Consider the following 13,858-nt stretch of genomic DNA (forward strand, 5'->3'; position numbering starts at 1 on the left):
CATTGTAATGGTTCTGTTCCGTGGAAAATCGCTTTTTGTCCCTGGCCTTTTCAAGCCAACTCCTGGCTCCAGTCGGGGTAAATGGGATTTTTAACTCCCTTGTGTGGGTGGAAGGGTAAGGGGGGGGGGGTGTGGGGGTGGAGGAATGATGGGAGGGGAGATTCTTTGCCTGAGGGTAAGGAACTGACTGAGGACCCCCACATCTCCACTTCTCCTCCTCTGGTCCCCCCCCCCTACCCTCCTTGTCTCTAGACTCCCCGTTCCCTCCTCCCCACCCTCTAACAATGCAAGGCCAACTGTGTTGATGTTATGGGGTCTTTCATCTGAACTCGGCATCATGATCTTCACAGAGAAAGTTTAGCGGAGCAATCATGCAATTATGATTGTTGCAATTATACCAGACTGGGATGAGGCAATGACTTTACGTCCTCATCTCTGTGACAGCGTCTGCAATGCTCTCGTGTTACTAGTATCTGGTGTGTGTGTGTGTGTGTGTGTGTGTGTGTGTGTGTGTGTGTGTGTGTGTGTGTGTGTGTGTGTGTGCACTAATGAAATGGAGAGACATGCATTGTTGTTGTTGTTGTTTTTTCTCCACCCCCCGTAAAGCGATTTGAATACCTAGAAAAGCGCTATATAAAGGTGAGATATTACAAGAAAATGTTTAATTTAGCCAATCTCTCTCTCTCTCTCTCAAACACACACTTGCGCGTGGGTGCGCGCGCACACACACACACACACACACACACACACACACACACACACACACACACACACACACACACACACACACACACACACACACACACACTCACGCACATGCACATACACATGCACATACACACGCACGCACACGCACTACTCTCACACACACACACACACACAAACACATTTTGTTCCATCACATCCAGTCCGACATGAAACAAACAGGGTGTAGGAGGGTTGATGGTGGCTGAAGCCGGACAAACAATCACCAAGACGATTAACAAGATAGTTTGTGTGCGTCGCCTCCTCCCCGTTCACCTCCTCCCCTTCTCCTTTGTCCACTCTCTCCCTCTCTCCACTATATCCTCTCGTCCATTTTCATTTCATACCTTCTATAGTTCAGCTATAAGTTATCGGGGCTCAGTCAGTGTTGGGCTTTCGATCCAGTAACAAACCCATTTGAGTTCCTGGACATTATTAACCCATTCTGACCTGAGATCAGATTCTATACGAGGTTTCCACTGGACACACACTGGTCTGATTAAACGAGTAATAGAGGAATTTACATTGCCTCATTAATACTCTATTCATCCCATGCTTTATATGAATGCAAACAATTCACATTCAAGTGCAGAGAGACATGTAAGACAAGACCAGGAGTCGGATTCAAACTCCAAGGAAGGAGCACATGGTCCATGACTCTAACTGGCTTAGTCACCAGGCACCGATGTTCCAACGTTTCTAAATCCGTTCTACCAAAGAACAACACATAGTTTTGCTCAGAATACTCATTTTGCCATGTTACAGTACATTAGTCACAGTCACAGGTCCTGATTGACAAAACACCGAAAATCAAGTAATGTCTGTGCGTGCGTGTGTGTGTGCGCGTGTGTGTGTGTACATGCATGTACAGTATGGTATATGTGCTTCACAAAGTATAGGGATATTGTAGTATAGCCAACTGCGTCAGACAGTGCTTGAGCTTGGTTTGTGTGATTGACTGTATGAGCTGTTCGCCAAATGTCTCCGTTTTTCCCTTGAGCTTGGGGAGAAAAGTGTTATTTCTTCAAAAGCCCCATTTGAGAAACCCCGCAAGCCTGTAATTGCTAGGGAAAAGGCCGGACTACCTGCCAAGCCAAACACTTGAGAGGGAATTTGAAATATTGTAAACAGTAGAGTAACCCACTCACTGTCGAGACTACAGCGAGGAAAAGCGAGGGGATCATGGCTGAAAAATAGGGCATGCAAAAAGGAAAGTGCTCTCAAATGTTGTTTTATAACTGTGGGCACGATGACCACATGTTCTGAGCAACATGCCCTCCTCTTTAAAGCGTCTCACAGGAGGTGTCCATTCATTCACTGGATCAAAAACAAGGCAAGGTGAGCATTTGTCTCGTTCTCCTCTTCCCCCCAATCCCGATGAAGACAGATGGATATCGTGCCGTGCGCCCACCACGGAATCTTCAGCGAGTCATTTTTATTTCTCAAAGGGAAGCTGTTGCGGCAGTGAAAATAGTTTATGGTCAACAGTCACCTTTTTTCACGTGTTGACACAATATTTTTCTTGTGCTGTCAAATAAAAGCAGGGGATTATTATTCTAGTATGACGCCCCTTTCCCGTCTTAATGACCCGAAGTGTGCTCTTCTGGAGTAGGACCCATTAAAGCTCAGTTTGGGTTCAGTGCAACTCGGCAGTTCTGTGGGCTTATTTTCCCCCCAGCTTTCTTCACTCTTTTCCTCCCCTTCTGAAAACCCAAATCCCCCTGACACCAATTAGAAGGCAAAAACGGAAATCTCCAACCAAACATGACATTTACAGGCTAGAACTCAAGACTTTTAACAGTTTACCCACCCTCTCTACCTCTTAGAAACAACACAAATTATGCAGAAACACACAGATGGCATAGATGCACATGTACGTATGTATGAGCACGGCCATGCAAGCGCGCTGGAGTTTCGAGCTGAGGCTATTTGTGCAATAACCGCAATACCGCCATACCGCCATACCGCAGTTGTGTTTTTGTTTCATTAACCCATTCTGACCTGAGATCAGATTCATACGAGTTTTCCACTGGACACACACTGGTCTGATTAACCCATTCTGACCTGAGATCAGATTCTAAAAATGTCAGTCGCTCTTCGATTTTTCAAAAATAGCAGACCTACAAGCTCGTATCGCGCCACTCGGTGGCGCGATATGAGCTTGTAGATCTGCTATTTTTCAATAGCTAAAGCATAACATGATGCCAACACCAAAATGGGTGCCCGGTCAGAATGTGTTAATTATTTTGTATTGTTTTTTATTTTATTTATATATTTTAAATGTAATTCAATTTTTTTCCGAGATACCGCAATTCTGCCATATCGTTGGTAAACAGTGATTTATTATTACCGCGACAACAAGAGATCTATACCGCCCAGACCCACATGTCTGGAACTGCCAGGCTGTGGCCTAGCTGTTCTGTTTGAAAAGTTCATATTTAATGAGTCGGTTGTGATATTCTGTAGGAGGGACAGTCGGTGAGATATACCAACAGGTATACAGTGCTTTGAACCTTTGTGAACATAATGTCATCAACTGTCTTGGACTCCATTTCACTACAGTTCAGCAAATTAACTTTCCTTTCATTCCAGGGTGAGTCAGACACTAACCACAGTAGACTGCCACCCTCAGCGGCAATCTGTGTCAATCTCTGCCAAATTACAACTAAATATGTCTCCACGACTATGGTTTAACTAGCCCCGGCCACAGCATTAATTATGATGGAAACACATCGTTAGCTCGCAGCCCACCATGCCCCCATCTTCTCTCCCACCCGTACCCGAGACTCCAGAATGTACACAAGAAACACAGTCGGGTAATTACTGATAATTAAATCAATTAGAGGCAGCCTCTGCACTGCCAGCTCGCGATGGCAGCCGGCAGCCATGTCAGACACTCATAATATTTGAACAGCAGTATGCAAACACGTTTCCTCTCTGTGTGGCTGCTTTTTCAAAATAAAGCCTCTCTGCTCCACCTCATTTGGTGGTAGCGGTTGGCATAGCATTCAGGGCAGTGCCAGCATGCACTACCCAGATGATCCTCAACATTAATGATGTGGTGATTAGTCCGTTTCTCCTTCCTGCGGAAGAGGGTCTGCAATTTCAACCCAATCACAATTTACTTTGAAACATTTTGGGAGGACTATAAAAAATTGTGAGGCATTTAACTTTTTTTTTTTTTACCTTCTTCTCCAGATTAATATCTACTGCTCTTGCAGTCATGGTTGACAGAGAAGAGATAAAATGGACCATTTGCTGCCTCCTTTGGGGGTGGGCTGGGGCAGGAGATATGGGGAAGATGGAGGCATGGAGAAAGACATGATCTGGTCTTTCAACACAACGGTTACTTTTTGGTTCTCGACTGAACTGAGTCCGTTTTGACTGTTTCACTAAAGTCAGTGAAAGTCATCTCAGCATAGCTTTCAGCATCTTTTTTTTTTACATGGGAGAAATCTTCTTTAAAAAGTAGTTTATGGGTTTAGGTCGGTGATTTGGTTTACGTTTTCACATGACCTGTACCAAGGCATGCAATCCAAAAGGCTTCTAAGTTCTGACAGTAGCATCATAGTCCATCAAAATCGTTATGGACTATGACCATAATTTAACTCGAGAGCATAAACATTGACTCGTAAATGTCCACTTTCACACGCTCTGAATTAAGCTCACAATGCTGTGCATTTTCTATACGGACTATGATGCTATCATCAGAAGTTAGAACTTACCAGGCTTTGTGTGGCTTGATTAGCTATATTATGTCTGATGGTGGTGGAGGTGGGGGTGGGGGTGGGGGGTTACTTATCAGATAGAGATTTGGTGGGTGCAGACAGCCATGCTGGGGAGTGGCCAATGTCTGTGGTTTTGATAAAGACTGAGATTTACGCTCTTACGTTTATGAGTCCAGGCTGTTGCAGCAATGCCTACTTAAACTTGCCGCCGCCTCTGTCTGGACAAGCAGAGGGAGAGGCAGATATATCTATAACAATCCTCCCTGCCTCAACTCTCCCACCACATCATCATCACCAGCATGGACCAAACACTGATAGCTGCCTGGAGGAGGTTCAGTGGTTCCCAGCCCTTTCTCACATCTGACAAAGCTGACAGAACCTTATATGACCAATCACGAAAATAGCCAATGTACAAAATAGCCGATGCGACATGTTGTGAGCTTGGCTGTATCTGGCTATCTGCTATTTTAGGAAAGAAAAAAACCGTTTCTTTTGACCATCTAAAATAGGGATGCTATAGGTTGAAAGTGGATGAAAGCAAAGCCCTGTGATCTTTGGCGATCCCTCAAGGGGGGCCAGGACCCCAGGTTGGGAAACGGTGGCGTGGATGATTTGCTGATGCAGTGAATGCTTTGATAAACTATATGGGCTCCTGGGAAGAAAAGGGTGACAGCTGCAGAGTGGAGCTCCACTGGTTGTCTCCCACTGGCACCGCTGTCTTTGTCATGTCACAGACATACAACATGTCATTGTTAGGGTGTTTCGGGGGAAATATCATTCCATTTTATATTCCATAATGGTTAGAGGGCTGTAATAATAATAGTAAAAGGAAGCAGTTTCTTCTAATCAACTCCCTAACTATATGTATATATATGAGTGGTGTTCCATGCCAATCACGTAAATTGGAATGGAACCTGGGCATATAGATCATTTATGGTCGAATCGGGGTGAGAATATATATTATTTCTTTCCGCACAGTATGTTCTCAGAGATGGCGTCCAACAGTGGCAAATATCTATCAGTACGAGACATTACAAAGCATTGAATCCCTGCCTGTTTGTGGAGGCTCTGTCCAGTGGGGACTGACATATGTTCAAATATCTATCAGTACGAGACATTAGAAAACATTGAATCCCTGACTGTTTGTGGAAGCTCTGTCCAGTGGGACTGACATATGTTCAAATATCTATCAGTACGAGACATTAGAAAACATTGAATCCCTGCCTGTTTGTGGAGGCTCTGTCCAGTGGGAACTGACATATATTCAAATATCTATCAGTACGAGACATTAGAAAACGTTGAATCCCTGCCTGTTTGTGGAGGCTCTGTCCAGTGGGGACTGACATATGTTCAAATATCTATCAGTACGAGACATTAGAAAACGTTGAATCCCTGCCTGTTTGTGGAGGCTCTGTCCAGTGGGGACTGACATATGTTCAAATATCTATCAGTACGAGACATTAGAAAACATTGAATCCCTGCCTGTTTGTGGAGGCTCTGTCCAGTGGGGACTGACATATGTTCAAATATCTATCAGTACGAGACATTACAAAGCACTGAATCCCTGCCTGTTTGTGGAGGCTCTGTCCAGTGGGGACTGACATATGTTCAAATATCTATCAGTACGAGACATTAGAAAACGTTGAATCCCTGCCTGTTTGTGGAGGCTCTGTCCAGTGGGGACTGACATATGTTCAAATATCTATCAGTACGAGACATTAGAAAACGTTGAATCCCTGCCTGTTTGTGGAGGCTCTGTCCAGTGGGGACTGACATATGTTCAAATATCTATCAGTACGAGACATTACAAAGCACTGAATCCCTGTTTGTGGAGGCTCTGTCCAGTGGGGACTGACATATGTTCCAGATAGTCCACAGAGGCTGGAGTCGGAAGAGTGAGGGCGCAGAGGGCAGGAGGGGGAAGCTGTGTGCTGCTGTGCTTGTCCCCCCTGGCTTATTGAATTACCTAAATGAGCTGAGGAGACCAGGCTGGGGCTCTTAGCCGTTTGAAGTTTACAAATCATTCTGACTGCTCTGGGGCTGGGTGGGGGGGGGGGGGGGGGGGGGGGGGGTCATGAAGGAAGGAGTGTGTGTGTGTGGGGGGGGGGGCATCTTTGATGCTTTAAATAAAAACATCAGGGAAACAAACAAACAAAGCAGGGAAAGATGAAAAATGCAAAAGAAGGGGTAAGGAAACACCATGTTACCCATGGCAACTTGGGAATGATGATGGCTGAGAAACCACTTCCTGTGTATGATGGGAAAATTGCACAAGTTTGCTGTTGTCTGGACAGACCGAGAAAGAGACTGTGTGTGTGTGTGTGTGTGCGTGTGTGCGTGTGTGTGTGTGTGTGTGTGTGTGTGTGTGTGTGTGTGTGTGTGTGTGTGTGTGTGCGTGTGTGTGCGCGTGTGCGTGTGTGTGCGCGTGTGCGTGCGTGTGCGTGCGTGCGTGCGCACCCATGCTCGCGTGTATATGTGCGTCATGCACGCACATGCGTCTGTGATGGGAAAGTAGCGTGCACCGACCCTCTGTGTAGACACTGTACGGTCTAGACTCCTCTGATGTGTGCACGTACGGTGTGGATGAGTAACACGAGAACTGACTTCATGAGTAATATACTGTATGCAGAGGAAGATGAGAGATCAAATGCGCGCAATGTTTATTCATTTTGAAACTCTATACTACTATCTCCTAAAGGGAGATGTTGCTCTAGTAGCGTCCTGGCTAAAGGAAAGGCCTGCAGGGTGTGATGATGATAATAATAAGGTTTTAATAGTTATAAATCATGTTTATAATGAATACAGAACATCAGTGTCTTACTGTGAATGATGAAAAGGTTCGATTCCTGCTCCGCTGCGCTAAAGGGAGATGTTTAGCTCTAGTGTCTAAGTGGTGTTAGTTATCCCATTCTGACCTGAGATCAGATTCATACGAGGTTTCCACTGGACACACACTGGTCTGATGAACCCATTCTGACCTGAGATCAGATTCTAAAAATGTCAGTCGTTCTTCGATTTTTCAAAAATAGCAGACCTACAAGCTCGTAGCGCGCCACTCGGTGGCGCGCTATGAGCTTGTAGGTCTGCTATTTTTCAATAGCTAAAGCATAACATGATGCTAACACCAAAATGGGTTCCCGTTCAGAATGGGTAGGACCTATAACATACAATTCAACTTTTTCAAGTTGTGTTTTTGGGGCTCCCATGTGCGTTTTCTATCCCCACAAATAACCAAATTTGAACAATCAGGCTTTCATATCATATCAGGTGCTTTAATGGAAATTGCTCTCAGGAACAGCTCGACTGATTTCGGTCTCATCGTGATGTCATCAATGTCACCCTACTTTGTATAATTCCTCCTCTTCTTTAGTCTTCAGTTCCAAATTTGCATTTCCACTTTGTTTACAATGTCCACCATTGTTGATTTTCCAAGCTGGCATGGAATGGAAACAAGCCTGGTTTTTATCTAGCATCAGTATTATAATGACTCAAATATTAAATCATCTGCATAACCACCTCAGGACATTGTGGTACTGCAGCTAAAACTGCTTTCAAAGTCCAGAAAGAAATGACAAGGCCTGGTTATATCAGAGTGGTTATTGAGGCTCAAACCATTAGAAATAACTTTGAGGGACATAGACAATAAGATATTAAATATTAAAAGCGGTTTTAAAATGCATGTTATTTGCGCATTAAGCATAGCTTGTGCTTACGCGGCTAAGTTATGCTTATACATTGGTATTTCAGTACTTTTTGTCCAAATATGAGGTATTTTCAACTGAAAACTGTTGATGGGTGTTTGGCTGTGTATACATTTGCCTTTATTCCACTGTATGTTGTGGCTGTGCAGTTTTGGATGTATAACGGCCACTAAACTATACTAGAGGCCTTCACTCATAGATCGTGTTGTTTTCTTCTTCTTCTTCCTACCTTTCATATCTGTGAGATACATTTCCCAATAGAACACCTTATCTCAGATTAGAACCATTTAAACATGTGGCACCCTTTCAAATGTGCTCACAATGAAAGACATGTAGCATCATTATGAAAACAATAATGAAATTAGATTTTCGAATTAATTCAGGTATATTCCACGACATTTCCTATACACCACTAATTAACTGATTCCTCTTGATGGACCAACCAATAATTGATTATCTCTGGATTTTATCAAGGAAAGATAGCTTGTTGTTTGTACAATCAAGCCCTTTCCCAAGTTATCAAGTGGAACTAATTAATTAGGGCATGGAAATGCGTTAAAATGTCTCTCTCTCCCACCGAAGACAACATCAGTTCCACAATGGTAAACCCTGAAATGTAATTAGTTACATAATCATGGTAAAATGAGGTAGACTTGATTCAAACCACATTGTCCCCATTGCATGGTCCTCTCCAAAGCACCCGTACAGTAATACTGTATTCTGTTTTGAAAAAATATTTAGTTTCCCTCTCTCTCTCTCTCCCATTTGCTGTACATTTTTATACAAAGTTTGGCTCATTAGGTACTAAAACACACTCTGATTAAGAAGGAAATAAAATGCTATAGACTGAGTTAACCCATTCTGAACGGGCACCCATTTTGGTGTCAGCATCATGTTATGCTTTAGCTATTGAAAAATAGCAGATCTACAAGCTCATATCGCGCCACCGAGTGGCGCGATACGAGCTTGTAGGTCTGCTATTTTTGAAAAATCGAAGAGCGACTGACATTTCTAGAATCCGATCTCAGGTCAGAATGGGTTCATCAGGAGTTTGTGTTTTGTTAGTGTGTTTTAGTTTATTTTTGTATTTGTCACTCTGTTTTTATTTCTGAATTTACTTCTATTTTGTAAAACAAAAAATGAATAAACAGAACATAAAAAAAATAAAATAATAATGGGTTCATCAGACCAGTGTGTGTCCGGCGGAAACCTCGTATGAATCTGATCTCAGGTCAGAATGGGTTAAATAAAATAAAAAACTGAGAAACTGAATTTGGCATATTATTATACACCAGGAACTCAATCAACGACTGTCTGGGGACGTTATAGGAATCCGTTTCAACTTTGTGACCCGTTGGCTCTGTATCTATCTAAATCAAAGCAGGGCCCCCTGCAGCCCAGCGACTCCGCTGTAATTGGACGACACAATGTCTGGGGGTTTCTGAGATTGGGCAGAACTCACGGCAAATTACCACCCACTTCCTGTTCAATCTAACCAGGCACTCAAGCTGTCGAGGGAGTTGTTGGACTTTGAAAAGTGTTTGCTTAGGTTGGCATCTCCAGCAACCATGACCACATTTTAATGAAGAATAATTCCCTATTCTGGAGAGCTCATTTGTCAGCTGTTCATAACGGCCAATATCCCAAAGATGTACGGAGAAGGTATGAGAGAATATACATCTGCCTTTGCTCAGTACTTTTTGTAATTGGAAGCCTATTATTTGTCTGAAAGAAATATTATACTGTATATACATATGGGATATAAAAAAAAAACCATAGCAATAATTAGAAGCTAGTGTTTTGAACAAAGTGAGAATTCCAAAAGCTGTTCCGTTTTTCCAAGTGGCAATTTTTGCCACGTTCCGGTTTCCTTCCAGTGATATACTTGCAAAGCGGAAAGATAGAAGTCACAGACATGGAACGTCTCAAACGTTTGAAGAAAACATGTCTCTTTTCTGTTGCTCCTTCCCCTCAGCGTCCGCGGCAACGTCTTGTTGCTGAGCTGCTGCCTGGTGAAACCAGCGTCCAGTGAGGGGGGATTGGGAGTGACGTCTGGCAGTTTGATAAAGTGGATTTGGTTTCTTAGGGGCAATTCCAGGGCTGCTCTCCTCCGGTGCCGAAGCCCCTCATGGTTAGTATATGACTTACATGTGTAGGACGGTGAGAGGCAAGGAATTGTGTGTGTGTGTGTGTGTGTGTGTGTGTGTGTGTGTGTGTGTGTGTGTGTGTGTGTGTGTGTGTGTGTGTGTGTGTGTGTGTGTGTGTGTGTGTGTGTGTGTGTGTGTTTACACAGTATGTGTACGCAAGTACTATAGATATAGTTTTGTGTGTGTGTGTGTGTGTGTGTGTGTGTGTGTGTGTGTGTGTGTGTGTGTGTGTGTGTGTGTGTGTGTGTGTGTGTGTGTGTGTGTGTGTGTGTGTGTGTGTGTGTGTGTGTGTGTGTGTGTACTGGGGAGAAGGGAAGCGGTTAGTGCAAATGGAAAACAGCAGTCCCTCCACCATGTACATTAATGTAAGTCTTTCATCACCAGCTCCCCTAAAGCATGGCCTCTCCTCTTCTAATTTACTTTAAACACACACATTAGTCTCATCAATAAACACTAATGGCTCTTTATAAAACAAGAGGTCTATTACCCATTTTTCTAATGAAGGCCCCATTTCCCTGCAGAGTCTGCAAGTCCACTCCAATCCAATGTTGCGATGGCTGATCCATCCGTCCCAAACCCACTCTGGGCCCGAAGACAACAAACACCAGGCAAACGTGGCCAAAAACACTTGCTAACTTGTAGCTATTGTTCCTCATTCACATTCACAGCAGATGCTATACAGTATAGTATACATACAGAAGTATAGAGAGAAGGCATGGTCTTCACAATCCTTCACTATCAAATGTTAACATTTATCCAGTTAAATGTGAAATATAACCCAAATACATTACATTTGTACACTATCAGAGTTACTATAATGGAAATTATCACTTTGGACTTGATTGTTTTCTTTAAGATGAATTTGAATTATTACCCATAAACCTTCATAACCCTCCCCCCCACACACTCACGTACGCACGCATGTACACACACACACACACACACACACACACACACACACACACACACACACACACACACACGCACACAAACACACACTTATATCCCTTAATTAGAAGACGACATACACAAGTTGCATTCAATGGAATCTTTATTTTCAACTCTTGCCGTGTTAATACATGTCATTAATGGCCATAAATTCCTAATTATCTGCAGCTTTGCCTCTGGCGACCTGAAAGCACTTTAAAAAATTCTGTGGATCCTTTTCAAAAATTCGAAACAATATTTTATCTGTCAGTGTAACTATACATAAAATATATATTGTATGATTGCAATGAGAATTCAGGATTAACATTAAAAACAGGTAAATGGCACACATTATAAATGCCAAGGCATTAAGCTATACAGTACAGTGCTGTCAGCAAAATAGACAGCAGTACAGTTTGTATAGAGAATCATCTCGATTACAAAACATCCTTTGGGATGTCTTTTTCAATTTCTCTGTTCCTCATGTGGGTTCAGAATAGAATGATTACTTCTACATCTGTCTGGAGCAGCTGATTTATGAACATGTTGTGGGTTCTGAGGTTAGCTTTAGGATTTGGCCACATGAAAGCTGAGGTGGAGGTCAATGGTATCGGCCTACTGTGGCTATGAAAATATCATGTGTTTTCTCGCCAGGGGCTCACACGAACACGCTGGGCTCAAGGACAGGCCAGGCATTTTGCTGTTTTGCCATCAAAGGGAGAGTTCACCCAAAAATGTAAATAGGATTTTTCATCACCAGGCAATTTTCATATATATGCACCTACAGAGAAGTGCATTCCTCATGAAATGACTGTCCGTCTTTCTCCATCCACACGCGCATGCTGAGGTCATCTTATGATAATTATTGTCACCGTCGGGCTGAAACCTTGTATGTCCAAACCTTGTATGTTCCATTTCCTTTTGAGGAAACGGATCCTGTGTTTGGATCCAATGTAGTTATTATTTTGTAACAAGCTCTTGTTTTTTTTGTTTTGTTTTTTAATTAGCACAAATTCCAGATCAAGACCACGATGCGTTACGATGTAGATTGCATTCTATCTACACATTCTATATGTAAAATAAATAAATAAATACACAACAAAAATGTGTTAGTCACTTAAGTTAGTTACTGTAAAATCAGCTAAACATTTTTGTCTTCTATTACTCAAGTGGCTCGTAGATTAATGGCATGAATATAAAAATGTGTTCGTTGAGGTAAAACTAACTTGTAGCTGGTATCGATCAAATGATTTTACATGATTACAGTGACAAACAATTTGCCTGAACATGCAGCTGTTTTTCAGCTTACTGTAAATGAATAGTGTAGTTTATGAGGCAGAGCATGCTGTTGAACATGTATCATGTTAGTGGTAAATGGCCCTTATATGCTATACACAGAAACATTGTAAATGTAATCACATTTGGACTTAAAGGTTTCCAGAGAATAAATGTGTCTACAGATGTCTGTAGCACAAAACACTGCATTCGAAGAATTAGAAGAATTCATAATCTGTATGCTTCTCCATTATTTCCACAAAAAAGTAGATATATACAATTATATTAAATTGGGGCTACCGGTGGGCTCCCCTGGTATAAGACAGCATATCATATATAAATAAAGTTATACGTCCTTCTAGCAGATGGCCTGGGTTCCAATCCAGAGGGACTTTGCTGCAGGTCATCCTCTTTCTTTCTCTCCAGACTTGATTGATTGATTGATTGTATAAGTATTCATTAACAGTTTGCAGAATAGATTTTTTTTAATACAGTGTATATAATGTATGTGTTGAATGAAAACATTTGACTAACACAACAATAGACCCACATTTACAGCCAAGTAAGTAAGTCATCATCTGTCACCCGATGCCTCCATTACTTCTCTCAGTTGACTCTCTCTGTCTCTCTCCCTTTCTGTGTCTCTCTATATGTCTCTCTCTTTGTCTCCCGGTCTCTGTCTCTCTCTCTCTGTCTCTCTCTCTCTCTCTCTCTCTGTCTCTCCCTCTCTCTCTCTCTCTCTGTCTCTCTCTCTCTCTCTCTCTCTCTCTCTCTCTGTCTCTCCCTCTCTCTCTCTCTCTCTGTCTCTCTCTCTCTCTCTCTCTCTCTCTCTCTCAGGCCGGTTGGAGAGGGCCGCCTCAGATGGAGAAGGATATCCAGTAGGGCCTTACCTCACTCACTCACGGCATCGCAGGGGGAATTACAGGGCTTACTTCTCTCAACTTGACCCCGCTCCTAATTACTTGTCGGATAAGTCTTGTGGCTCCTAGTGGAGTGTTGTCCTAACCTCCACTTGTCTGCTGTGTGTCCAAACACGGAGAAAGAAAAACACGTTCCAGTGGAGCGGGGGCTTATCCACCTCCGCGCGGCGTTCTCACAGAGCTGAGCTCTGAGTGCACCACAGCATGCAGAGTCTCTGTTAGGTTCACATCTCCCTCTCTCCTCTACTTCTGCTTATCTCATTCCTATTAACCACCTTAACCCTCGCAACCCCTTTGTTTTAATAATAATAATAATAATAATTCAAGATTTTTTTTCCACAATAAAAAATAATTTATTATCCAGAAGTTTGTGAACTTGTAGGTATAGCTATTCTCGAATAGAGCGTTAGTGGTTA

Source organism: Protomyctophum parallelum (assembly GCF_964188405.1).
Source record: "Protomyctophum parallelum genome assembly, chromosome: 8".
NCBI classification, from domain to species: Eukaryota; Metazoa; Chordata; class Actinopteri; order Myctophiformes; family Myctophidae; genus Protomyctophum; species Protomyctophum parallelum.